The sequence below is a fragment of the Engystomops pustulosus genome, chromosome 9, assembly GCF_040894005.1.
Source record: "Engystomops pustulosus chromosome 9, aEngPut4.maternal, whole genome shotgun sequence".
In the NCBI taxonomy this organism is placed as follows: Eukaryota; Metazoa; Chordata; class Amphibia; order Anura; family Leptodactylidae; genus Engystomops; species Engystomops pustulosus.
The window spans coordinates 64,249,142-64,271,922 of record NC_092419.1 but is presented as its reverse complement, the minus strand read 5'-3'; the positions used below and the strand labels follow the sequence as shown (position 1 = coordinate 64,271,922).

The window sequence follows — 22,781 nt, the reverse complement described above, 5'->3', positions numbered from 1 at the left end:
ACTAACACATTTTCAGGTTCAAAAAGGTCAACGGAACTTGGAATTCCCAGCCAGTCTCCCATGCTGGTACTTGCCAAGCCTTAAGCTGCATTGCTGCTGCGATCTGACGAGAGCAGGCACATTCAGCTTAGAATGGCCGTTGACAGCAGCTGTTCAATTTGAACCTTCTTTAACTATCTCATAGAGAAACTAACACAATTTTCAGGTTCAAAAAGGTCAACAGAACTTGGGATTCCCAGCCAGTCTCCCATGCTGGTACTTGCCAAGCCTTAAGCTGCATTGCTGCTGTGATCTGACGAGAGCAGGCTCATTCAGCTTAGAGTGGCCGTTGACAGCAGCTGTTCAATTTGAACCTTCTTTTACTATCTCATAGAGAAACTAACACAATTTTCAGGTTCAAAAAGGTCAACGGAACTTGGGATTCCCAGCCAGTCTCCCATGCTGGTACTTGCCAAGCCTTAAGCTGCATTGCTGCTGCGATTTGACGAGAGCAGGCACATTCAGCTTAGAATGGCCGTTGACAGCAGCTGTTCAATTTGAACCTTCTTTTACTATCTCATAGACAAACTAACACATTTTCAGGTTCAAAAAGGTCAACGGAACTTGGAATTCCCAGCCAGTCTCCCATGCTGGTACTTGCCAAGCCTTAAGCTGCATTGCTGCTGCGATCTGACGAGAGCAGGCACATTCAGCTTAGAATGGCCGTTGACAGCAGCTGTTCAATTTGAACCTTCTTTTACTATCTCATATAGAAACTAACACAATTTTCAGGTTCAAAAAGGTCAACAGAACTTGGGATTCCCAGCCAGTCTCCCATGCTGGTACTTGCCAAGCCTTAAGCTGCATTGCTGCTGCGATCTGACGAGAGCAGGCACATTCAGCTTAGAATGGCCGTTGACAGCAGCTGTTCAATTTGAACCTTCTTTTGCTATCTCATAGAGAAACTAACACAATTTTCAGGTTTAAAACGGTCAACGGAACTTGGGATTCCCAGCCAGTCTCCCATGCTGGTACTTGCCAAGCCTTAAGCTGCATTGCTGCTGCGATCTGACGAGAGCAGGCACATTCAGCTTAGAATGGCCGTTGACAGCAGCTGTTCAATTTGAACCTTCTTTTACTATCTCATAGAGAAACTAACACAATTTTCAGGTTCAAAAAGGTCAACAGAACTTGGGATTCCCAGCCAGTCTCCCATGCTGGTACTTGCCAAGCCTTAAGCTGCATCGCTGCTGCGATCTGAAAAGAGCACACACATTGAGCTTAGAATGGCCGTTGACAGCAGTTGTTCAATTTGAACCTTCTTCTACTATCTCATAGAGAAACTAACACAATTTTCAGGTACAAAAAGGTCACCAGAACTTGGAATTCCCAGCCAGTCTCCCATGCTGGTACTTGCCAAGCCTTAAGCTGCATTGCTGCTGCAATCTGACGAGAGCAGGCACATTCAGCTTAGAATGGCCGTTGACAGCAGCTGTTCAATTTGAACCTTCTTTTACTATCTCATAGAGAAACTAACACATTTTCAGGTTCAAAAAGGTCAACGGAACTTGGAATTCCCAGCCAGTCTCCCATGCTGGTACTTGCCAAGCCTTAAGCTGCATTGCTGCTGCGATCTGACGAGAGCAGGCACATTCAGCTTAGAATGGCCGTTGACAGCAGCTGTTCAATTTGAACCTTCTTTAACTATCTCATAGAGAAACTAACACAATTTTCAGGTTCAAAAAGGTCAACAGAACTTGGGATTCCCAGCCAGTCTCCCATGCTGGTACTTGCCAAGCCTTAAGCTGCATTGCTGCTGTGATCTGACGAGAGCAGGCTCATTCAGCTTAGAATGGCCGTTGACAGCAGCTGTTCAATTTGAACCTTCTTTTACTATCTCATAGAGAAACTAACACAATTTTCAGGTTCAAAAAGGTCAACAGAACTTGGGATTCCCAGCCAGTCTCCCATGCTGGTACTTGCCAAGCCTTAAGCTGCATTGCTGCTGCGATCTGACGAGAGCAGGCACATTCAGCTTAGAATGGCCGTTGACAGCAGCTGTTCAATTTGAACCTTCTTTTACTATCTCATAGAGAAACTAACACAATTTTCAGGTTCAAAAAGGTCAACGGAACTTGGGATTCCCAGCCAGTCTCCCATGCTGGTACTTGCCAAGCCTTAAGCTGCATTGCTGCTGCGATCTGACGAGAGCAGGCACATTCAGCTTAGAATGGCCGTTGACAGCAGCTGTTCAATTTGAACCTTCTTTTACTATCTCATAGAGAAACTAACACAAATTTCAGGTTCAAAAAGGTCAACGGAACTTGGGATTCCCAGCCAGTCTCCCATGCTGTCACTTGCCAAGCCTTAAGCTGCATCTCTGCTGCGATCTGACAAGAGCACGCACATGCAGCTTAGAATGGCCGTTGACAGCAGCTGTTCAATTTGAACCTTCTTTTACTATCTCATATAGAAACTAACACAATTTTCAGGTTAAAAAAGGTCAACAGAACTTGGGATTCCCAGCCAGTCGCCCATGCTGGTACTTGCCAAGCCTTAAGCTGCATCGCTGCTGCGATCTGACAAGAGCACGCACATTCCGCTTAGAATGGCCGTTGACAGCAGCTTTTCAATTTGAACCTTCTTTTACTATCTCATAGAGAAACTAACACAATTTTCAGGTTCAAAAAGGTCAACGGAACTTGGGATTCCCAGCCAGTCTCCCATGCTGATACTTGCCAAGCCTTAAGCTGCATAGCTGCTGCGATCAGACGAGAGCAGGCACATTCAGCTTAGAATGGCCATTGACAGCAGCTGTTCAATTTGAACCTTCTTTTACTATCTCATAGAGAAACTAACACAATTTTCAGGTTCAAAAAGGTCAACGGAACTTGGGATTCCCAGCCAGTCTCCCATGCTGGTACTTGCCAAGCCTTAAGCTGCATTGCTGCTGCGATCTGACGAGAGCAGGCACATTCAGCTTAGAATGGCCGTTGACAGCAGCTGTTCAATTTGAACCTTCTTTTACTATCTCATAGAGAAACTAACACATTTTCAGGTTCAAAAAGGTCAACGGAACTTGGAATTCCCAGCCAGTCTCCCATGCTGGTACTTGCCAAGCCTTAAGCTGCATTGCTGCTGCGATCTGACGAGAGCAGGCACATTCAGCTTAGAATGGCCGTTGACAGCAGCTGTTCAATTTGAACCTTCTTTTACTATCTCATAGAGAAACTAACACATTTTCAGGTTCAAAAAGGTCAACGGAACTTGGAATTCCCAGCCAGTCTCCCATGCTGGTACTTGCCAAGCCTTAAGCTGCATTGCTGCTGCGATCTGACGAGAGCAGGCACATTCAGCTTAGAATGGCCGTTGACAGCAGCTGTTCAATTTGAACCTTCTTTAACTATCTCATAGAGAAACTAACACAATTTTCAGGTTCAAAAAGGTCAACAGAACTTGGGATTCCCAGCCAGTCTCCCATGCTGGTACTTGCCAAGCCTTAAGCTGCATTGCTGCTGTGATCTGACGAGAGCAGGCTCATTCAGCTTAGAGTGGCCGTTGACAGCAGCTGTTCAATTTGAACCTTCTTTTACTATCTCATAGAGAAACTAACACAATTTTCAGGTTCAAAAAGGTCAACGGAACTTGGGATTCCCAGCCAGTCTCCCATGCTGGTACTTGCCAAGCCTTAAGCTGCATTGCTGCTGCGATTTGACGAGAGCAGGCACATTCAGCTTAGAATGGCCGTTGACAGCAGCTGTTCAATTTGAACCTTCTTTTACTATCTCATAGACAAACTAACACATTTTCAGGTTCAAAAAGGTCAACGGAACTTGGAATTCCCAGCCAGTCTCCCATGCTGGTACTTGCCAAGCCTTAAGCTGCATTGCTGCTGCGATCTGACGAGAGCAGGCACGTTCAGCTTAGAATGGCCGTTGACAGCAGCTGTTCAATTTGAACCTTCTTTAACTATCTCATAGAGAAACTAACACAATTTTCAGGTTCAAAAAGGTCAACAGAACTTGGGATTCCCAGCCAGTCTCCCATGCTGGTACTTGCCAAGCCTTAAGCTGCATTGCTGCTGTGATCTGACGAGAGCAGGCACATTCAGCTTAGAATTGCCGTTGACAGCAGCTGTTCAATTTGAACCTTCTTTTACTATCTCATAGAGAAAATAACTCAATTTTCAGATTCAAAAAGGTCAACGGATCTTGGGATTCCTACCCAGTCTCCCATGCTGGTACTTGCCAAGCCTTAAGCTGCATTGCTGCTGCGATCTGACGAGAGCAGGCACATTCAGCTTAGAATGGCCGTTGACAGCAGCTGTTCAATTTGAACCTTCTTTTACTATCTCATAGAGAAACTAACACAATTTTCAGGTTCAAAAAGGGCAACGGAACTTGGGATTCCCAGCCAGTCTCCCATGCTGGTACTTGCCAAGCCTTAAGCTGCATTGCTGCTGCGATCTGACGAGAGCAGGCACATTCAGCTTAGAATGGCCGTTGACAGCAGCTGTTCAATTTGAACCTTCTTTTACTATCTCATAGAGAAACTAACACATTTTCAGGTTCAAAAAGGTCAACGGAACTTGGAATTCCCAGCCAGTCTCCCATGCTGGTACTTGCCAAGCCTCAAGTTGCATTGCTGCTGCGATCTGACGAGAGCAGGCACATTCAGCTTAGAATGGCCGTTGACAGCAGCTGTTCAATTTGAACCTTCTTTTGCTATCTCATAGAGAAACTAACACAATTTTCAGGTTCAAAACGGTCAACGGAACTTGGGATTCCCAGCCAGTCTCCCATGCTGGTACTTGCCAAGCCTTAAGCTGCATTGCTGCTGCGATCTGACGAGAGCAGGCACATTCAGCTTAGAATGGCCATTGACAGTAGCTGTTCAATTTGAACCTTCTTTTACTATCTCATAGAGAAACTAACACAATTTTCAGGTTCAAAAAGGTCAACAGAACTTGGGATTCCCAGCCAGTCTCCCATGCTGGTACTTGCCAAGCCTTAAGCTGCATCACTGCTGCGATCTGTAAAGAGCACACACATTCAGCTTAGAATGGCCGTTGACAGCAGTTGTTCAATTTGAACCTTCTTCTACTATCTCATAGAGAAACTAACACAATTTTCAGGTTCAAAAAGGTCACCAGAACTTGGGATTCCCAGCCAGTCTCCCATGCTGGTATTTGCCAAGCCTTAAGCTGCATCGCTGCTGCGATCTGACAAGAGAACACACATTCCTCTTAGAATGGCCGTTGACAGCAGCTTTTCAATTTTAACCTTCTTTTACTATCTCATAGAGAAACTAACACAATTTTCAGGTTCAAAAAGGTCAACAGAACTTGGGATTCCCAGCCAGTCTCCCATGCTGGTACTTGCCAAGCCTTAAACTGCATTGCTGCTGTGATCTGACGAGAGCAGGCTCATTCAGCTTAGAATGGCCGTTGACAGCAGCTGTTCAATTTGAACCTTCTTTTACTATCTCATAGAGAAACTAACACAATTTTCAGGTTCAAAAAGGTCAACGGAACTTGGGATTCCCAGCCAGTCTCCCATGCTGGTACTTGCCAAGCCTTAAGCTGCATTGCTGCTGCGATCTGACGAGAGCAGGCACATTCAGCTTAGAATGGCCGTTGACAGGAGCTGTTCAATTTGAACCTTCTTTTACTATCTCATAGACAAACTAACACATTTTCAGGTTCAAAAAGGTCAACGGAACTTGGAATTCCCAGCCAGTCTCCCATGCTGGTACTTGCCAAGCCTTAAGCTGCATTGCTGCTGCGATCTGACAAGAGCAGGCACATTCAGCTTAGAATGGCCATTGACAGCAGCTGTTCAATTTGAACCTTCTTTTGCTATCTCATAGAGAAACTAACAGAATTTTCAGGTTCAAAACGGTCAACGGAACTTGGGATTCCCAGCCAGTCTCCCATGCTGGTACTTGCCAAGCCTTAAGCTGCATTGCTGCTGCGATCTGACGAGAGCAGGCACATTCAGCTTAGAATTGCCGTCGACAGCAGCTGTTCAATTTGAACCTTCTTTTACTATCTCATAGAGAAACTAACACAATTTTCAGGTTCAAAAAGGTCAACAGAACTTGGGATTCCCAGCCAGTCTCCCATGCTGGTACTTGCCAAGCCTTAAGCTGCATCGCTGCTGAGATCTGAAAAGAGCACACACATTCAGCTTAGAATGGCCGTTGACAGCAGTTGTTCAATTTGAACCTTCTTCTACTATCTCATAGAGAAACTAACACAATTTTCAGGTTCAAAAAGGTCACCAGAACTTGGGATTCCCAGCCAGTCTCCCATGCTGGTATTTGCCAAGCCTTAAGCTGCATCGCTGCTGCGATCTGACAAGAGCACGCACATTCCGCTTGGAATGGCCGTTGACAGCAGCTTTTCAATTTGAACCTTCTTTTACTATCTCATAGAGAAACTAACACAATTTTCAGGTTCAAAAAGGTCAACAGAATTTGGGATTCCCAGCCAGTCTCCCATGCTGGTACTTGCCAAGCCTTAAGCTGCATTGCTGCTGCGATCTGACGAGAGCAGGCACATTCAGCTTAGAATGGCCATTGACAGCAGCTGTTCAATTTGAACCTTCTTTTACTATCTCATAGAGAAACTAACACAATTTTCAGGTTCAAAAAGGTCAACGGAACTTGGGATTCCCAGCCAGTCTCCCATGCTGGTACTTGCCAAGCCTTAAGCTGCATTGCTGCTGCGATCTGACGAGAGCAGGCACATTCAGCTTAGAATGGCCGTTGACAGCAGCTGTTCAATTTGAACCTTCTTTTACTATCTCATAGAGAAACTAACACATTTTCAGGTTCAAAAAGGTCAACGGAACTAGGAATTCCCAGCCAGTCTCCCATGCTGGTACTTGCCAAGCCTTAAGCTGCATTGCTGCTGCGATCTGACGAGAGCAGGCACATTCAGCTTAGAATGGCCGTTGACAGGAGCTGTTCAATTTGAACCTACTTTTACTATCTCATAGAGAAACTAACACATTTTCAGGTTCAAAAAGGTCAACGGAACTTGGAATTCCCAGCCAGTCTCCCATGCTGGTACTTGCCAAGCCTTAAGCTGCATTGCTGCTGCGATCTGACGAGAGCAGGCACATTCAGCTTAGAATGGCCATTGACAGCAGCTGTTCAATTTGAACCTTCTTTAACTATCTCATAGAGAAACTAAAACAATTTTCAGGTTCAAAAAGGTCACCAGAACTTGGGATTCCCAGCCAGTCTCCCATGCTGGTACTTGCCAAGCCTTAAGCTGCATTGCTGCTGTGATCTGACGAGAGCAGGCTCATTCAGCTTAGAATGGCCATTGACAGCAGCTGTTCAATTTGAACCTTCTTTTGCTATCTCATAGAGAAACTAACACAATTTTCAGGTTCAAAACGGTCAACGGAACTTGGGATTCCCAGCCAGTCTCCCATGCTGGTACTTGCCAAGCCTTAAGCTGCATTGCTGCTGCGATCTGACGAGAGCAGGCACATTCAGCTTAGAATTGCCGTCGACAGCAGCTGTTCAATTTGAACCTTCTTTTACTATCTCATAGAGAAACGAACACAATTTTCAGGTTCAAAAAGGTCAACAGAACTTGGGATTCCCAGCCAGTCTCCCATGCTGGTACTTGCCAAGCCTTAAGCTGCATCGCTGCTGCGATCTGAAAAGAGCACACACATTCAGCTTAGAATGGCCGTTGACAGCAGTTGTTCAATTTGAACCTTCTTCTACTATCTCATAGAGAAACTAACACAATTTTCAGGTTCAAAAAGGTCACCAGAACTTGGGATTCCCAGCCAGTCTCCCATGCTGGTATTTGCCAAGCCTTAAGCTGCATCGCTGCTGCGATCTGACAAGAGCACGCACATTCCGCTTGGAATGGCCGTTGACAGCAGCTTTTCAATTTGAACCTTCTTTACTATCTCATAGAGAAACTAACACAATTTTCAGGTTCAAAAAGGTCAACAGAACTTGGGATTCCCAGCCAGTCTCCCATGCTGGTACTTGCCAAGCCTTAAGCTGCATTGCTGCTGCGATCTGAAGAGAGCAGGCACATTCAGCTTAGAATGGCCATTGACAGCGGCTGTTCAATTTGAACCTTCTTTTACTATCTCATAGAGAAACTAACACAATTTTCAGGTTCAAAAAGGTCAACGGAACTTGGGATTCCCAGCCAGTCTCCCATGCTGGTACTTGCCAAGCCTTAAGCTGCATTGCTGCTGCGATCTGACGAGAGCAGGCACATTCAGCTTAGAATGGCCGTTGACAGCAGCTGTTCAATTTGAACCTTCTTTTACTATCTCATAGAGAAACTAACACATTTTCAGGTTCAAAAAAGTCAACGGAACTTGGGATTCCCAGCCAGTCTCCCATGCTGGTACTTGCCAAGCCTTAAGCTGCATTGCTGCTGTGATCTGACGAGAGCAGGTTTATTCAGCTTAGAATGGCCGTTGACAGCAGCTGTTCAATTTGAACCTTCTTTTACTATCTCATAGAGAAACTAACACAATTTTCAGGTTCAAAAAGGTCAACGGAACTTGGGATTCCCAGCCAGTCTCCCATGCTGGTACTTGCCAAGCCTTAAGTTGCATTGCTGCTGCAATCTGACGAGAGCAGGCAAATTCAGCTTAGAATGGCCGTTGACAGCAGCTGTTCAATTTGAACCTTCTTTTACTATCTCATATAGAAACTAACACAATTTTCAGGTTAAAAAAGGTCAACAGAACTTGGGATTCCCAGCCAGTCTCCCATGCTGGTACTTGCCAAGCCTTAAGCTGCATTGCTGCTGCGATCTGACGAGAGCAGGCACATTCAGCTTAGAATTGCCGTTGACAGCAGCTGTTCAATTTGAACCTTCTTTTACTATCTCATAGAGAAACTAACACAATTTTCAGGTTCAAAAAGGTCAACAGAACTTGGGATTCCCAGCCAGTCTCCCATGCGGGTACTTGCCAAGCCTTAAGCTGCATCGCTGCTGCGATCTGAAAAGAGCACACACATTCAGCTTAGAATGGCCGTTGACAGCAGTTGTTCAATTTGAACCTTCTTCTACTATCTCATAGAGAAACTAACACAATTTTCATGTTCTAAAAGGTCACCAGAACTTGGGATTCCCAGCCAGTCTCCCATGCTGGTACTTGCCAAGCCTTAAGCTGCATCGCTGCTGCGATCTGACAAGAGCACGCACATTCAGCTTAGAATGGCCGTTGACAGCAGCTTTTCAATTTGAACCTTCTTTTACTATCTCATAGAGAAACTAACACAATTTTCAGGTTCAAAAAGGTCAACGGAACTTGGGATTCCCAGCCAGTCTCCCATGCTGGTACTTGCCAAGCCTTAAGCTGCATTGCTGCTGCGATCTGACGAGAGCAGGCACATTCAGCTTAGAATGGCCATTGACAGCAGCTGTTCAATTTGAACCTTCTTTTACTATCTCATACAGAAACTAACACAATTTTCAGGTTCAAAAAGGTCAACAGAACTTGGGATTCCCAGCCAGTCTCCCATGCTGGTACTTGCCAAGCCTTAAGCTGCATCGCTGCTGCGATCTGACAAGAGCACACACATTCAGCTTAGAATGGCCGTTGACAGCAGTTGTTCAATTTGAACCTTCTTCTACTATCTCATAGAGAAACTAACACAATTTTCAGGTTCAAAAAAGTCACCAGAACTTGGGATTCCCAGCCAGTCTCCCATGCTGGTACTTGCCAAGCCTTAAGCTGCATCGCTGCTGCGATCTGACAAGAGCACGCACATTCAGCTTAGAATGGCCGTTGACAGCAGCTGTTCAATTTGAACCTTCTTTTACTATCTCATAGAGAAACTAACACAATTTTCAGGTTCAAAAAGGTCAACGGAACTTGGGATTCCCAGCCAGTCTCCCATGCTGGTACTTGCGAAGCCTTAAGCTGCATTGCTGCTGCGATCTGACGAGAGCAGGCACATTCAGCTTAGAATGGCCGTTGACAGCAGCTTTTCAAATTGAACCTTCTTTTACTATCTCATAGAGAAACTAAAACAATTTTAAAGTTCAAAAAGGTCAACGGAACTTGGGATTCCCAGCCAGTCTCCCATGCTGGAACTTGCCAAGCCTTAAGCTGCATCGCTGCTGCGATCTGACAAGAGCACGCACATTCAGCTTAGAATGGCCGTTGACAGCAACTGTTCAATTTGAACCTTCTTTTACTATCTCATAGAGAAACTAACACAATTTTCAGGTTAAAAATGGTCAACAGAACTTGGGATTCCCAGCCAGTCTCCCATGCTGGTACTTGCCAAGCCTTAAGCTGCATCGCTGCTGCGATCTGACAAGAGCACGCACATTCAGCTTAGAATGGCCGTTAACAGCAGTTGTTCAATTTGAACCTTCTTCTACTATCTCATAGAGAAACTAACACAATTTTCAGGTTCAAAAAGGTCAACGGAACTTGGGATTCCCAGCCAGTCTCCCATGCTGGTACTTGCCAAGCCTCAAGTTGCATTGCTGCTGCGATCTGACGAGAGCAGGCACATTCAGCTTAGAATGGCCGTTGACAGCAGCTGTTCAATTTGAACCTTCTTTTGCTATCTCATAGAGAAACTAACACAATTTTCAGGTTCAAAACGGTCAACGGAACTTGGGATTTCCAGCCAGTCTCCCATGCTGGTACTTGCCAAGCCTTAAGCTGCATTGCTGCTGCGATCTGACGAGAGCAGGCACATTCAGCTTAGAATGGCCGTTGACAGTAGCTGTTCAATTTGAACCTTCTTTTACTATCTCATAGAGAAACTAACACAATTTTCAGGTTCAAAAAGGTCAACAGAACTTGGGATTCCCAGCCAGTCTCCCATGCTGGTACTTGCCAAGCCTTAAGCTGCATCACTGCTGCGATCTGTAAAGAGCACACACATTCAGCTTAGAATGGCCGTTGACAGCAGTTGTTCAATTTGAACCTTCTTCTACTATCTCATAGAGAAACTAACACAATTTTCAGGTTCAAAAAGGTCACCAGAACTTGGGATTCCCAGCCAGTCTCCCATGCTGGTATTTGCCAAGCCTTAAGCTGCATCGCTGCTGCGATCTGACAAGAGAACACACATTCCTCTTAGAATGGCCGTTGACAGCAGCTTTTCAATTTTAACCTTCTTTTACTATCTCATAGAGAAACTAACACAATTTTCAGGTTCAAAAAGGTCAACAGAACTTGGGATTCCCAGCCAGTCTCCCATGCTGGTACTTGCCAAGCCTTAAACTGCATTGCTGCTGTGATCTGACGAGAGCAGGCTCATTCAGCTTAGAATGGCCGTTGACAGCAGCTGTTCAATTTGAACCTTCTTTTACTATCTCATAGAGAAACTAACACAATTTTCAGGTTCAAAAAGGTCAACGGAACTTGGGATTCCCAGCCAGTCTCCCATGCTGGTACTTGCCAAGCCTTAAGCTGCATTGCTGCTGCGATCTGACGAGAGCAGGCACATTCAGCTTAGAATGGCCGTTGACAGGAGCTGTTCAATTTGAACCTTCTTTTACTATCTCATAGACAAACTAACACATTTTCAGGTTCAAAAAGGTCAACGGAACTTGGAATTCCCAGCCAGTCTCCCATGCTGGTACTTGCCAAGCCTTAAGCTGCATTGCTGCTGCGATCTGACAAGAGCAGGCACATTCAGCTTAGAATGGCCATTGACAGCAGCTGTTCAATTTGAACCTTCTTTTGCTATCTCATAGAGAAACTAACAGAATTTTCAGGTTCAAAACGGTCAACGGAACTTGGGATTCCCAGCCAGTCTCCCATGCTGGTACTTGCCAAGCCTTAAGCTGCATTGCTGCTGCGATCTGACGAGAGCAGGCACATTCAGCTTAGAATTGCCGTCGACAGCAGCTGTTCAATTTGAACCTTCTTTTACTATCTCATAGAGAAACTAACACAATTTTCAGGTTCAAAAAGGTCAACAGAACTTGGGATTCCCAGCCAGTCTCCCATGCTGGTACTTGCCAAGCCTTAAGCTGCATCGCTGCTGAGATCTGAAAAGAGCACACACATTCAGCTTAGAATGGCCGTTGACAGCAGTTGTTCAATTTGAACCTTCTTCTACTATCTCATAGAGAAACTAACACAATTTTCAGGTTCAAAAAGGTCACCAGAACTTGGGATTCCCAGCCAGTCTCCCATGCTGGTATTTGCCAAGCCTTAAGCTGCATCGCTGCTGCGATCTGACAAGAGCACGCACATTCCGCTTGGAATGGCCGTTGACAGCAGCTTTTCAATTTGAACCTTCTTTTACTATCTCATAGAGAAACTAACACAATTTTCAGGTTCAAAAAGGTCAACAGAATTTGGGATTCCCAGCCAGTCTCCCATGCTGGTACTTGCCAAGCCTTAAGCTGCATTGCTGCTGCGATCTGACGAGAGCAGGCACATTCAGCTTAGAATGGCCATTGACAGCAGCTGTTCAATTTGAACCTTCTTTTACTATCTCATAGAGAAACTAACACAATTTTCAGGTTCAAAAAGGTCAACGGAACTTGGGATTCCCAGCCAGTCTCCCATGCTGGTACTTGCCAAGCCTTAAGCTGCATTGCTGCTGCGATCTGACGAGAGCAGGCACATTCAGCTTAGAATGGCCGTTGACAGCAGCTGTTCAATTTGAACCTTCTTTTACTATCTCATAGAGAAACTAACACATTTTCAGGTTCAAAAAGGTCAACGGAACTAGGAATTCCCAGCCAGTCTCCCATGCTGGTACTTGCCAAGCCTTAAGCTGCATTGCTGCTGCGATCTGACGAGAGCAGGCACATTCAGCTTAGAATGGCCGTTGACAGGAGCTGTTCAATTTGAACCTACTTTTACTATCTCATAGAGAAACTAACACATTTTCAGGTTCAAAAAGGTCAACGGAACTTGGAATTCCCAGCCAGTCTCCCATGCTGGTACTTGCCAAGCCTTAAGCTGCATTGCTGCTGCGATCTGACGAGAGCAGGCACATTCAGCTTAGAATGGCCATTGACAGCAGCTGTTCAATTTGAACCTTCTTTAACTATCTCATAGAGAAACTAAAACAATTTTCAGGTTCAAAAAGGTCACCAGAACTTGGGATTCCCAGCCAGTCTCCCATGCTGGTACTTGCCAAGCCTTAAGCTGCATTGCTGCTGTGATCTGACGAGAGCAGGCTCATTCAGCTTAGAATGGCCATTGACAGCAGCTGTTCAATTTGAACCTTCTTTTGCTATCTCATAGAGAAACTAACACAATTTTCAGGTTCAAAACGGTCAACGGAACTTGGGATTCCCAGCCAGTCTCCCATGCTGGTACTTGCCAAGCCTTAAGCTGCATTGCTGCTGCGATCTGACGAGAGCAGGCACATTCAGCTTAGAATTGCCGTCGACAGCAGCTGTTCAATTTGAACCTTCTTTTACTATCTCATAGAGAAACGAACACAATTTTCAGGTTCAAAAAGGTCAACAGAACTTGGGATTCCCAGCCAGTCTCCCATGCTGGTACTTGCCAAGCCTTAAGCTGCATCGCTGCTGCGATCTGAAAAGAGCACACACATTCAGCTTAGAATGGCCGTTGACAGCAGTTGTTCAATTTGAACCTTCTTCTACTATCTCATAGAGAAACTAACACAATTTTCAGGTTCAAAAAGGTCACCAGAACTTGGGATTCCCAGCCAGTCTCCCATGCTGGTATTTGCCAAGCCTTAAGCTGCATCGCTGCTGCGATCTGACAAGAGCACGCACATTCCGCTTGGAATGGCCGTTGACAGCAGCTTTTCAATTTGAACCTTCTTTACTATCTCATAGAGAAACTAACACAATTTTCAGGTTCAAAAAGGTCAACAGAACTTGGGATTCCCAGCCAGTCTCCCATGCTGGTACTTGCCAAGCCTTAAGCTGCATTGCTGCTGCGATCTGAAGAGAGCAGGCACATTCAGCTTAGAATGGCCATTGACAGCGGCTGTTCAATTTGAACCTTCTTTTACTATCTCATAGAGAAACTAACACAATTTTCAGGTTCAAAAAGGTCAACGGAACTTGGGATTCCCAGCCAGTCTCCCATGCTGGTACTTGCCAAGCCTTAAGCTGCATTGCTGCTGCGATCTGACGAGAGCAGGCACATTCAGCTTAGAATGGCCGTTGACAGCAGCTGTTCAATTTGAACCTTCTTTTACTATCTCATAGAGAAACTAACACATTTTCAGGTTCAAAAAAGTCAACGGAACTTGGGATTCCCAGCCAGTCTCCCATGCTGGTACTTGCCAAGCCTTAAGCTGCATTGCTGCTGTGATCTGACGAGAGCAGGCTCATTCAGCTTAGAATGGCCGTTGACAGCAGCTGTTCAATTTGAACCTTCTTTTACTATCTCATAGAGAAACTAACACAATTTTCAGGTTCAAAAAGGTCAACGGAACTTGGGATTCCCAGCCAGTCTCCCATGCTGGTACTTGCCAAGCCTTAAGTTGCATTGCTGCTGCAATCTGACGAGAGCAGGCAAATTCAGCTTAGAATGGCCGTTGACAGCAGCTGTTCAATTTGAACCTTCTTTTACTATCTCATATAGAAACTAACACAATTTTCAGGTTAAAAAAGGTCAACAGAACTTGGGATTCCCAGCCAGTCTCCCATGCTGGTACTTGCCAAGCCTTAAGCTGCATTGCTGCTGCGATCTGACGAGAGCAGGCACATTCAGCTTAGAATTGCCGTTGACAGCAGCTGTTCAATTTGAACCTTCTTTTACTATCTCATAGAGAAACTAACACAATTTTCAGGTTCAAAAAGGTCAACAGAACTTGGGATTCCCAGCCAGTCTCCCATGCGGGTACTTGCCAAGCCTTAAGCTGCATCGCTGCTGCGATCTGAAAAGAGCACACACATTCAGCTTAGAATGGCCGTTGACAGCAGTTGTTCAATTTGAACCTTCTTCTACTATCTCATAGAGAAACTAACACAATTTTCATGTTCTAAAAGGTCACCAGAACTTGGGATTCCCAGCCAGTCTCCCATGCTGGTACTTGCCAAGCCTTAAGCTGCATCGCTGCTGCGATCTGACAAGAGCACGCACATTCAGCTTAGAATGGCCGTTGACAGCAGCTTTTCAATTTGAACCTTCTTTTACTATCTCATAGAGAAACTAACACAATTTTCAGGTTCAAAAAGGTCAACGGAACTTGGGATTCCCAGCCAGTCTCCCATGCTGGTACTTGCCAAGCCTTAAGCTGCATTGCTGCTGCGATCTGACGAGAGCAGGCACATTCAGCTTAGAATGGCCATTGACAGCAGCTGTTCAATTTGAACCTTCTTTTACTATCTCATACAGAAACTAACACAATTTTCAGGTTCAAAAAGGTCAACAGAACTTGGGATTCCCAGCCAGTCTCCCATGCTGGTACTTGCCAAGCCTTAAGCTGCATCGCTGCTGCGATCTGACAAGAGCACACACATTCAGCTTAGAATGGCCGTTGACAGCAGTTGTTCAATTTGAACCTTCTTCTACTATCTCATAGAGAAACTAACACAATTTTCAGGTTCAAAAAAGTCACCAGAACTTGGGATTCCCAGCCAGTCTCCCATGCTGGTACTTGCCAAGCCTTAAGCTGCATCGCTGCTGCGATCTGACAAGAGCACGCACATTCAGCTTAGAATGGCCGTTGACAGCAGCTGTTCAATTTGAACCTTCTTTTACTATCTCATAGAGAAACTAACACAATTTTAAAGTTCAAAAAGGTCAACGGAACTTGGGATTCCCAGCCAGTCTCCCATGCTGGAACTTGCCAAGCCTTAAGCTGCATCGCTGCTGCGATCTGACAAGAGCACGCACATTCAGCTTAGAATGGCCGTTGACAGCAACTGTTCAATTTGAACCTTCTTTTACTATCTCATAGAGAAACTAACACAATTTTCAGGTTAAAAATGGTCAACAGAACTTGGGATTCCCAGCCAGTCTCCCATGCTGGTACTTGCCAAGCCTTAAGCTGCATCGCTGCTGCGATCTGACAAGAGCACGCACATTCAGCTTAGAATGGCCGTTAACAGCAGTTGTTCAATTTGAACCTTCTTCTACTATCTCATAGAGAAACTAACACAATTTTCAGGTTCAAAAAGGTCAACGGAACTTGGGATTCCCAGCCAGTCTCCCATGCTGGTAATTGCCAAGCCTTAAACTGCATCGCTGCTGCGATCTGACAAGAGCACGCACATTCAGCTTAAAATTGCCGTTGACAGAAGCTTTTCAATTTGAACCTTCTTTTACTATCTCATACAGAAACTAACACAATTTTCAGGTTCAAAAAGGTCAACGGAACTTGGGATTCCCAGCCAGTCTCCCATGCTGGTATTTGCCAAGCCTTAAGCTGCATTGCTGCTGCGATCTGACGAGAGCAGGCACATTCAGCTTAGAATGGCCATTGACAGCAGCTGTTCAATTTGAACCTTCTTTAACTATCTCATAGAGAAACTAACACAATTTTCAGGTTCAAAAAGGTCAACAGAACTTGGGATTCCCAGCCAGTCTCCCATGCTGGTACTTGCCAAGCCTTAAGCTGCATTGCTGCTGTGATCTGACGAGAGCAGGCTCATTCAGCTTAGAATGGCCGTTGACAGCAGCTGTTCAATTTGAACCTTCTTTTACTATCTCATAGAGAAACTAACACAATTTTCAGGTTCAAAAAGGTCAACGGAACTTGGGATTCCCAGCCAGTCTCCCATGCTGGTACTTGCCAAGCCTTAAGCTGCATTGCTGCTGCGATCTGACGAGAGCAGGCACATTCAGCTTAGAATGGCCGTTGACAGCAGCTGTTCAATTTGAACCTTCTTTTACTATCTCATAGAGAAACTAACACATTTTCAGGTTCAAAAAGGTCAACGGAACTTGGAATTCCCAGCCAGTCTCCCATGCTGGTACTTGCCAAGCCTTAAGTTGCATTGCTGCTGCAATCTGACGAGAGCAGGCAAATTCAGCTTAGAATGGCCGTTGACAGCAGCTGTTCAATTTGAACCTTCTTTTACTATCTCATATAGAAACTAACACAATTTTCAGGTTAAAAAAGGTCAACAGAACTTGGGATTCCCAGCCAGTCTCCCATGCTGGTACTTGCCAAGCCTTAAGCTGCATTGCTGCTGCGATCTGACGAGAGCAGGCACATTCAGCTTAGAATTGCCGTTGACAGCAGCTGTTCAATTTGAACCTTCTTCTACTATCTCATAGAGAAACTAACACAATTTTCATGTTCAAAAAGGTCACCAGAACTTGGGATTCCCAGCCAGTCTCCCATGCTGGTATTTGCCAAGCCTTAAGCTGCATCGCTGCTGCGATCTGACAAGAGCACGCACATTCAGCTTAGAATGGCCGTTGACAGCAGCTTTTCAATTTGAACCTTCTTTTACTATCTCATAGAGAAACTAACACAATTTTCAGGTTCAAAAAGGTCAACGGAACTTGCGATTCCCAGCCAGTCTCCCATGCTGGTACTTGCCAAGCCTTAAGCTGCATTGCTGCTGCGATCTGACGAGAGCAGGCACATTCAGCTTAGAATGGCCATTGACAGCAGCTGTTCAATTTGAACCTTCTTCTACTATCTCATAGAGAAACTAACACAATTTTCAGGTTCAAAAAAGTCACCAGAACTTGGGATTCCCAGCCAGTCTCCCATGCTGGTACTTGCCAAGCCTTAAGCTGCATCGCTGCTGCGATCTGACAAGAGCACGCACATTCAGCTTAGAATGGCCGTTGACAGCAGCTGTTCAATTTGAACCTTCTTTTACTATCTCATAGAGAAACTAACACAATTTTCAGGTTCAAAAAGGTCAACGGAACTTGGGATTCCCAGCCAGTCTCCCATGCTGGTACTTGCGAAGCCTTAAGCTGCATTGCTGCTGCGATCTGACGAGAGCAGGCACATTCAGCTTAGAATGGCCGTTGACAGCAGCATTTCAAATTGAACCTTCTTTTACTATCTCATAGAGAAACTAAAACAATTTTCAAGTTCAAAAAGGTCAACGGAACTTGGGATTCCCAGCCAGTCTCCCATGCTGGAACTTGCCAAGCCTTAAGCTGCATCGCTGCTGCGATCTGACAAGAGCACGCACATTCAGCTTAGAATGGCCGTTGACAGCAGCTGTTCAATTTGAACCTTCTTTTACTATCTCATAGAGAAACTAACACAATTTTCAGGTTAAAAATGGTCAACAGAACTTGGGATTCCCAGCCAGTCTCCCATGCTGGTACTTGCCAAGCCTTAAGCTGCATCGCTGCTGCGATCTGACAAGAGCACGCACATTCAGCTTAGAATGGCCGTTAACAGCAGTTGTTCAATTTGAACCTTCTTCTACTATCTCATAGAGAAACTAACACAATTTTCAGGTTCAAAAAGGTCAACGGAACTTGGGATTCCCAGCCAGTCTCCCATGCTGGTACTTGCCAAGCCTTAAGCTGCATCGCTGCTGCGATCTGACAAGAGCACGCACATTCAGCTTAAAATTGCCGTTGACAGAAGCTTTTCAATTTGAACCTTCTTTTACTATCTCATACAGAAACTAACACAATTTTCAGGTTCAAAAAGGTCAACGGAACTTGGGATTCCCAGCCAGTCTCCCATGCTGGTACTTGCCAAGCCTTAAGCTGCATTGCTGCTGCGATCTGACGAGAGCAGGCACATTCAGCTTAGAATGGCCATTGACAGCAGCTGTTCAATTTGAACCTTCTTTTACTATCTCATAGAGAAACTAACACAATTTTCAGGTTCAAAAAGGTCAACAGAACTTGGGATTCCCAGCCAGTCTCCCATGCTGGTACTTGCCAAGCCTTAAGCTGCATCGCTGCTGCGATCTGACAAGAGCACGCACATTCAGCTTAGAATGGCCGTTGACAGCAGCTGTTCAATTTGAACCTTCTTCTACTATCTCATAGAGAAACTAACACAATTTTCAGGTTCAAAAATGTCAACGGAACTTGGGATTCCCAGCCAGTCTCCCATGCTGGTACTTGCGAAGCCTTAAGCTGCATTGCTGCTGCGATCTGACGAGAGCAGGCACATTCAGCTTAGAATGGCCGTTGACAGCAGCATTTCAAATTGAACCTTCTTTTACTATCTCATAGAGAAACTAACACAATTTTCAAGTTCAAAAAGGTCAACAGAACTTGGGATTCCCAGCCAGTCTCCCATGCTGGAACTTGCCAAGCCTTAAGCTGCATCGCTGCTGCGATCTGACAAGAGCACACACATTCAGCTTAGAATGGCCGTTGACAGCAGCTGTTCAATTTGAACCTTCTTTTACTATCTCATAGAGAAACTAACACAATTTTCAGGTTAAAAATGGTCAACAGAACTTGGGATTCCCAGCCAGTCTCCCATGCTGGTACTTGCCAAGCCTTAAGCTGCATCGCTGCTGCGATCTGACAAGAGCACGCACATTCAGCTTAGAATGGCCGTTGACAGCAGCTGTTCAATTTGAACCTTCTTTTACTATCTCATAGAGAAACTAACACAATTTTCAGGTTAAAAATGGTCAACAGAACTTGGGATTCCCAGCCAGTCTCCCATGCTGGTACTTGCCAAGCCTTAAGCTGCATCGCTGCTGCGATCTGACAAGAGCACGCACATTCAGCTTAGAATGGCCGTTGACAGCAGTTGTTCAATTTGAACCTTCTTCTACTATCTCATAGAGAAACTAACACAATTTTCAGGTTCAAAAAGGTCAACAGAACTTGGGATTCCCAGCCAGTTTCCCATGCTGGTACTTGCCAAGCCTTAAGCTGCATCGCTGCTGCGATCTGACAAGAGCACGCACATTCAGCTTAAAATTGCCGTTGACAGCAGCTTTTCAATTTGAACCTTCTTTTACTATCTCATACAGAAACTAACACAATTTTCAGGTTCAAAAAGGTCAACGGAACTTGGGATTCCCAGCCAGTCTCCCATGCTGGTACTTGCCAAGCCTTAAGCTGCATCGCTGCTGCGATCTGACAAGAGCACAAACATTCAGCTTAGAATGGCCGTTGACAGCAGTTGTTCAATTTGAACCTTCTTCTACTATCTCATAGAGAAACTAACACAATTTTCAGGTTCAAAAAAGTCACCAGAACTTGGGATTCCCAGCAAGTCTCCCATGCTGGTACTTGCCAAGCCTTAAGCTGCATCGCTGCTGCGATCTGACAAGAGCACGCACATTCAGCTTAGAATTGCCGTTGACAGCAGCTGTTCAATTTGAACCTTCTTTTACTATCTCATAGAGAAACTAACACAATTTTCAGGTTCAAAAAGGTCAACAGAACTTGGGATTCCCAGCCAGTCTCCCATGCTGGTACTTGCCAAGCCTTAAGCTGCATCGCTGCTGCGATCTGAAAAGAGCACACACATTCAGCTTAGAATGGCCGTTGACAGCTGTTGTTCAATTTGAACCTTCTTCTACTATCTCATAGAGAAACTAACACAATTTTCAGGTTCAAAAAGGTCACCAGAACTTGGGATTCCCAGCCAGACTCCCATGCTGGTACTTGCCAAGCCTTAAGCTGCATCGCTGCTGCGATCTGACAAGAGCACGCACATTCAGCTTAGAATTGCCGTTGACAGCAGCTTTTCAATTTGAACCTTCTTTTACTATCTCATACAGAAACTAACACAATTTTCAGGTTCAAAAAGGTCAACGGAACTTGGGATTCCCAGCCAGTCTCCCATGCTGGTACTTGCCAAGCCTTAAGCTGCATTGCTGCTGCGATCTGACGAGAGCACGCACATTCAGCTTAGAATGGCCATTGACAGCAGCTGTTCAATTTGAACCTTCTTTTACTATCTCATAGAGAAACTAACACAATTTTCAGGTTCAAAAAGGTCAACAGAACTTGGGATTCCCAGCCAGTCTCCCATGCTGGTACTTGCCAAGCCTTAAGCTGCATCGTTGCTGCGATCTGACAAGAGCACGCACATTCAGCTTAGAATGGCCGTTGACAGCAGCATTTCAAATTGAACCTTCTTTTACTATCTCATAGAGATGCTAAAACAATTTTCAAGTTCAAAAAGGTCAACAGAACTTGGGATTCCCAGCCAGTCTCCCATGCTGGAACTTGCCAAGCCTTAAGCTGCATCGCTGCTGCGATCTGACAAGAGCACGCACATTCAGCTTAGAATGGCCGTTGACAGCAGCTGTTCAATTTGAACCTTCTGTTACTATCTCATAGAGAAACTAATACAATTTTCAGGTTAAAAATGGTCAACAGAACTTGGGATTCCCATCCAGTCTCCCATGCTGGTACTTGCCAAGCCTTAAGCTGCATTGCTGCTGCGATCTGACAAGAGCACGCACATTCAGCTTAGAATGGCCGTTGACAGCAGCTGTTCAATTTGAACCTTCTTTTACTATCTCATAGAGAAACTAACACAATTTTCAGGTTAAAAAAGGTCAACAGAACTTGGGATTCCCAGCCAGTCTCCCATGCTGGTACTTGCCAAGCCTTAAGCTGCATCGCTGCTGCGATCTGACAAGAGCAGGCACATTCAGCTTAGAATGGCCGTTGACAGCAGTTGTTCAATTTGAACCTTCTTTTACTATCTCATAGAGAAACTAACACATTTTCAGGTTCAAAAAGGTCAACGGAGCTTGGGATTCCCAGCCAGTTTCCCATGCTGGTACTTGCCAAGCCTTAAGCTGCATCGCTGCTACAATCTAAAAAGAGCACACACATTCAGCTTAGAATGGCCGTTGACAGCAGTTGTTCAATTTGAACCTTCTTCTACTATCTCATAGAGAAACTAACACAATTTTCAGGTTCAAAAAGGTCAACGGAACTTGGGATTCCCAGCCAGTCTCACATGCTGGTACTTGCCAAGCCTTAAGCTGCATCGCTGCTGCGATCTGACAAGAGCACGCACATTCAGCTTAGAATTGCCGTTGACAGCAGCTTTTCAATTTGAACCTTCTTTTACTATCTCATACAGAAACTAACACAATTTTCAGGTTCAAAAAGGTCAACGGAACTTGGGATTCCCAGCCAGTCTCCCATGCTGGTACTTGTCAAGCCTTAAGCTGCATTGCTGCTGCGATCTGACGAGAGCAGGCACATTCAGCTTAGAATGGCCATTGACAGCAGCTGTTCAATTTGAACCTTCTTTTACTATCTCATAGAGAAACTAACACAATTTTCAGGATCAAGAAGGTCAACAGAACTTGGGATTCCCAGCCAGTCTCCCATGCTGGTACTTGCCAAGCCTTAAGCTGCATCGCTGCTGCGATCTGACAAGAGCACAAACATTCAGCTTAGAATGGCCGTTGACAGCAGTTGTTCAATTTGAACCTTCTTCTACTATCTCATAGAGAAACTAACACAATTTTCAGGTTCAAAAAAGTCACCAGAACTTGGGATTCCCAGCCAGTCTCCCATGCTGGTACTTGCCAAGCCTTAAGCTGCATCGCTGCTGCGATCTGACAAGAGCACGCACATTCAGCTTAGAATGGCCGTTGACAGCAGCTGTTCAATTTGAACCTTCTTTTACTATCTCATAGAGAAACTAACACAATTTTCAGGTTCAAAAAGGGCAACGGAACTTGGGATTCCCATGCTGGTACTTGCCAAGCCTTAAGCTGCATTGCTGCTGCGATCTGGCGAGAGCAGGCACATTCAGCTTAGAATGGCCATTGACAGCAGTTGTTCAATTTGAACCTTCTTCTACTATCTTATATAGAAACTAACACAAATTTAAGGTTCAAAAAGGTCACCAGAACTTGGGATTCCAAGCCAGTCTCCCATGCTGGTACTTGCCAAGCCTTAAGCTGCATCGCTGCTGCGATCTGACAAGAGCACGCACATTCAGCTTAG

General features: G+C 45.1%; 71 pseudogenes; all 71 read right to left on the bottom strand.

The window, feature by feature from the left end:
- Positions 1–25: 25 nt before the first annotated feature.
- Positions 26–144, bottom strand: LOC140083305 (5S ribosomal RNA; annotated as a pseudogene).
- A 70-nt stretch (positions 145–214) lies between these two features.
- Positions 215–333, bottom strand: LOC140098747 (5S ribosomal RNA; annotated as a pseudogene).
- Positions 334–403: 70 nt separating this feature from the next.
- LOC140091735 (5S ribosomal RNA) lies at positions 404–522 on the bottom strand (annotated as a pseudogene).
- A 69-nt stretch (positions 523–591) lies between these two features.
- Positions 592–710, bottom strand: LOC140083294 (5S ribosomal RNA; annotated as a pseudogene).
- Positions 711–780: 70 nt separating this feature from the next.
- Positions 781–899, bottom strand: LOC140079426 (5S ribosomal RNA; annotated as a pseudogene).
- Positions 900–969: 70 nt separating this feature from the next.
- LOC140093840 (5S ribosomal RNA) lies at positions 970–1,088 on the bottom strand (annotated as a pseudogene).
- Positions 1,089–1,347: 259 nt separating this feature from the next.
- Positions 1,348–1,466, bottom strand: LOC140098109 (5S ribosomal RNA; annotated as a pseudogene).
- A 69-nt stretch (positions 1,467–1,535) lies between these two features.
- On the bottom strand, positions 1,536–1,654 carry LOC140083283 (5S ribosomal RNA; annotated as a pseudogene).
- A 70-nt stretch (positions 1,655–1,724) lies between these two features.
- On the bottom strand, positions 1,725–1,843 carry LOC140095199 (5S ribosomal RNA; annotated as a pseudogene).
- A 70-nt stretch (positions 1,844–1,913) lies between these two features.
- LOC140079424 (5S ribosomal RNA) lies at positions 1,914–2,032 on the bottom strand (annotated as a pseudogene).
- A 70-nt stretch (positions 2,033–2,102) lies between these two features.
- Positions 2,103–2,221, bottom strand: LOC140093828 (5S ribosomal RNA; annotated as a pseudogene).
- Positions 2,222–2,669: 448 nt separating this feature from the next.
- On the bottom strand, positions 2,670–2,788 carry LOC140084793 (5S ribosomal RNA; annotated as a pseudogene).
- Positions 2,789–2,858: 70 nt separating this feature from the next.
- Positions 2,859–2,977, bottom strand: LOC140093815 (5S ribosomal RNA; annotated as a pseudogene).
- Positions 2,978–3,046: 69 nt separating this feature from the next.
- On the bottom strand, positions 3,047–3,165 carry LOC140083271 (5S ribosomal RNA; annotated as a pseudogene).
- Positions 3,166–3,234: 69 nt separating this feature from the next.
- LOC140083259 (5S ribosomal RNA) lies at positions 3,235–3,353 on the bottom strand (annotated as a pseudogene).
- A 70-nt stretch (positions 3,354–3,423) lies between these two features.
- LOC140098745 (5S ribosomal RNA) lies at positions 3,424–3,542 on the bottom strand (annotated as a pseudogene).
- A 70-nt stretch (positions 3,543–3,612) lies between these two features.
- LOC140091734 (5S ribosomal RNA) lies at positions 3,613–3,731 on the bottom strand (annotated as a pseudogene).
- A 69-nt stretch (positions 3,732–3,800) lies between these two features.
- On the bottom strand, positions 3,801–3,919 carry LOC140086350 (5S ribosomal RNA; annotated as a pseudogene).
- A 70-nt stretch (positions 3,920–3,989) lies between these two features.
- On the bottom strand, positions 3,990–4,108 carry LOC140095317 (5S ribosomal RNA; annotated as a pseudogene).
- Positions 4,109–4,178: 70 nt separating this feature from the next.
- LOC140094280 (5S ribosomal RNA) lies at positions 4,179–4,297 on the bottom strand (annotated as a pseudogene).
- Positions 4,298–4,367: 70 nt separating this feature from the next.
- Positions 4,368–4,486, bottom strand: LOC140084753 (5S ribosomal RNA; annotated as a pseudogene).
- A 69-nt stretch (positions 4,487–4,555) lies between these two features.
- LOC140090579 (5S ribosomal RNA) lies at positions 4,556–4,674 on the bottom strand (annotated as a pseudogene).
- Positions 4,675–4,744: 70 nt separating this feature from the next.
- On the bottom strand, positions 4,745–4,863 carry LOC140082786 (5S ribosomal RNA; annotated as a pseudogene).
- Positions 4,864–5,311: 448 nt separating this feature from the next.
- Positions 5,312–5,430, bottom strand: LOC140097987 (5S ribosomal RNA; annotated as a pseudogene).
- A 70-nt stretch (positions 5,431–5,500) lies between these two features.
- LOC140093803 (5S ribosomal RNA) lies at positions 5,501–5,619 on the bottom strand (annotated as a pseudogene).
- A 69-nt stretch (positions 5,620–5,688) lies between these two features.
- LOC140091652 (5S ribosomal RNA) lies at positions 5,689–5,807 on the bottom strand (annotated as a pseudogene).
- A 70-nt stretch (positions 5,808–5,877) lies between these two features.
- LOC140087393 (5S ribosomal RNA) lies at positions 5,878–5,996 on the bottom strand (annotated as a pseudogene).
- Positions 5,997–6,444: 448 nt separating this feature from the next.
- On the bottom strand, positions 6,445–6,563 carry LOC140095963 (5S ribosomal RNA; annotated as a pseudogene).
- A 70-nt stretch (positions 6,564–6,633) lies between these two features.
- Positions 6,634–6,752, bottom strand: LOC140093791 (5S ribosomal RNA; annotated as a pseudogene).
- A 69-nt stretch (positions 6,753–6,821) lies between these two features.
- LOC140084120 (5S ribosomal RNA) lies at positions 6,822–6,940 on the bottom strand (annotated as a pseudogene).
- A 69-nt stretch (positions 6,941–7,009) lies between these two features.
- Positions 7,010–7,128, bottom strand: LOC140081758 (5S ribosomal RNA; annotated as a pseudogene).
- A 259-nt stretch (positions 7,129–7,387) lies between these two features.
- Positions 7,388–7,506, bottom strand: LOC140087392 (5S ribosomal RNA; annotated as a pseudogene).
- A 447-nt stretch (positions 7,507–7,953) lies between these two features.
- On the bottom strand, positions 7,954–8,072 carry LOC140088161 (5S ribosomal RNA; annotated as a pseudogene).
- A 70-nt stretch (positions 8,073–8,142) lies between these two features.
- LOC140093778 (5S ribosomal RNA) lies at positions 8,143–8,261 on the bottom strand (annotated as a pseudogene).
- Positions 8,262–8,330: 69 nt separating this feature from the next.
- Positions 8,331–8,449, bottom strand: LOC140092562 (5S ribosomal RNA; annotated as a pseudogene).
- Positions 8,450–8,708: 259 nt separating this feature from the next.
- Positions 8,709–8,827, bottom strand: LOC140085510 (5S ribosomal RNA; annotated as a pseudogene).
- Positions 8,828–9,275: 448 nt separating this feature from the next.
- LOC140082785 (5S ribosomal RNA) lies at positions 9,276–9,394 on the bottom strand (annotated as a pseudogene).
- A 448-nt stretch (positions 9,395–9,842) lies between these two features.
- On the bottom strand, positions 9,843–9,961 carry LOC140095050 (5S ribosomal RNA; annotated as a pseudogene).
- Positions 9,962–10,409: 448 nt separating this feature from the next.
- Positions 10,410–10,528, bottom strand: LOC140091776 (5S ribosomal RNA; annotated as a pseudogene).
- A 70-nt stretch (positions 10,529–10,598) lies between these two features.
- Positions 10,599–10,717, bottom strand: LOC140088406 (5S ribosomal RNA; annotated as a pseudogene).
- A 448-nt stretch (positions 10,718–11,165) lies between these two features.
- LOC140097986 (5S ribosomal RNA) lies at positions 11,166–11,284 on the bottom strand (annotated as a pseudogene).
- A 70-nt stretch (positions 11,285–11,354) lies between these two features.
- Positions 11,355–11,473, bottom strand: LOC140093766 (5S ribosomal RNA; annotated as a pseudogene).
- A 69-nt stretch (positions 11,474–11,542) lies between these two features.
- LOC140091651 (5S ribosomal RNA) lies at positions 11,543–11,661 on the bottom strand (annotated as a pseudogene).
- A 70-nt stretch (positions 11,662–11,731) lies between these two features.
- LOC140087391 (5S ribosomal RNA) lies at positions 11,732–11,850 on the bottom strand (annotated as a pseudogene).
- A 448-nt stretch (positions 11,851–12,298) lies between these two features.
- LOC140095961 (5S ribosomal RNA) lies at positions 12,299–12,417 on the bottom strand (annotated as a pseudogene).
- Positions 12,418–12,487: 70 nt separating this feature from the next.
- LOC140093754 (5S ribosomal RNA) lies at positions 12,488–12,606 on the bottom strand (annotated as a pseudogene).
- A 69-nt stretch (positions 12,607–12,675) lies between these two features.
- On the bottom strand, positions 12,676–12,794 carry LOC140084109 (5S ribosomal RNA; annotated as a pseudogene).
- A 69-nt stretch (positions 12,795–12,863) lies between these two features.
- On the bottom strand, positions 12,864–12,982 carry LOC140081756 (5S ribosomal RNA; annotated as a pseudogene).
- Positions 12,983–13,241: 259 nt separating this feature from the next.
- On the bottom strand, positions 13,242–13,360 carry LOC140087390 (5S ribosomal RNA; annotated as a pseudogene).
- A 447-nt stretch (positions 13,361–13,807) lies between these two features.
- Positions 13,808–13,926, bottom strand: LOC140088160 (5S ribosomal RNA; annotated as a pseudogene).
- Positions 13,927–13,996: 70 nt separating this feature from the next.
- LOC140093742 (5S ribosomal RNA) lies at positions 13,997–14,115 on the bottom strand (annotated as a pseudogene).
- A 69-nt stretch (positions 14,116–14,184) lies between these two features.
- LOC140094777 (5S ribosomal RNA) lies at positions 14,185–14,303 on the bottom strand (annotated as a pseudogene).
- A 259-nt stretch (positions 14,304–14,562) lies between these two features.
- LOC140085509 (5S ribosomal RNA) lies at positions 14,563–14,681 on the bottom strand (annotated as a pseudogene).
- Positions 14,682–15,129: 448 nt separating this feature from the next.
- On the bottom strand, positions 15,130–15,248 carry LOC140082784 (5S ribosomal RNA; annotated as a pseudogene).
- Positions 15,249–16,263: 1,015 nt separating this feature from the next.
- LOC140092646 (5S ribosomal RNA) lies at positions 16,264–16,382 on the bottom strand (annotated as a pseudogene).
- Positions 16,383–16,452: 70 nt separating this feature from the next.
- LOC140095198 (5S ribosomal RNA) lies at positions 16,453–16,571 on the bottom strand (annotated as a pseudogene).
- A 70-nt stretch (positions 16,572–16,641) lies between these two features.
- On the bottom strand, positions 16,642–16,760 carry LOC140093729 (5S ribosomal RNA; annotated as a pseudogene).
- Positions 16,761–16,829: 69 nt separating this feature from the next.
- LOC140098765 (5S ribosomal RNA) lies at positions 16,830–16,948 on the bottom strand (annotated as a pseudogene).
- Positions 16,949–17,018: 70 nt separating this feature from the next.
- Positions 17,019–17,137, bottom strand: LOC140085508 (5S ribosomal RNA; annotated as a pseudogene).
- A 259-nt stretch (positions 17,138–17,396) lies between these two features.
- On the bottom strand, positions 17,397–17,515 carry LOC140091655 (5S ribosomal RNA; annotated as a pseudogene).
- Positions 17,516–17,774: 259 nt separating this feature from the next.
- Positions 17,775–17,893, bottom strand: LOC140095047 (5S ribosomal RNA; annotated as a pseudogene).
- A 637-nt stretch (positions 17,894–18,530) lies between these two features.
- Positions 18,531–18,649, bottom strand: LOC140082783 (5S ribosomal RNA; annotated as a pseudogene).
- Positions 18,650–18,719: 70 nt separating this feature from the next.
- Positions 18,720–18,838, bottom strand: LOC140097187 (5S ribosomal RNA; annotated as a pseudogene).
- A 70-nt stretch (positions 18,839–18,908) lies between these two features.
- Positions 18,909–19,027, bottom strand: LOC140096733 (5S ribosomal RNA; annotated as a pseudogene).
- Positions 19,028–19,286: 259 nt separating this feature from the next.
- On the bottom strand, positions 19,287–19,405 carry LOC140097186 (5S ribosomal RNA; annotated as a pseudogene).
- A 70-nt stretch (positions 19,406–19,475) lies between these two features.
- Positions 19,476–19,594, bottom strand: LOC140097185 (5S ribosomal RNA; annotated as a pseudogene).
- A 1,015-nt stretch (positions 19,595–20,609) lies between these two features.
- Positions 20,610–20,728, bottom strand: LOC140091838 (5S ribosomal RNA; annotated as a pseudogene).
- A 70-nt stretch (positions 20,729–20,798) lies between these two features.
- Positions 20,799–20,917, bottom strand: LOC140096447 (5S ribosomal RNA; annotated as a pseudogene).
- A 259-nt stretch (positions 20,918–21,176) lies between these two features.
- On the bottom strand, positions 21,177–21,295 carry LOC140098488 (5S ribosomal RNA; annotated as a pseudogene).
- A 70-nt stretch (positions 21,296–21,365) lies between these two features.
- LOC140089823 (5S ribosomal RNA) lies at positions 21,366–21,484 on the bottom strand (annotated as a pseudogene).
- Positions 21,485–21,931: 447 nt separating this feature from the next.
- LOC140084655 (5S ribosomal RNA) lies at positions 21,932–22,050 on the bottom strand (annotated as a pseudogene).
- Positions 22,051–22,781: the final 731 nt, after the last annotated feature.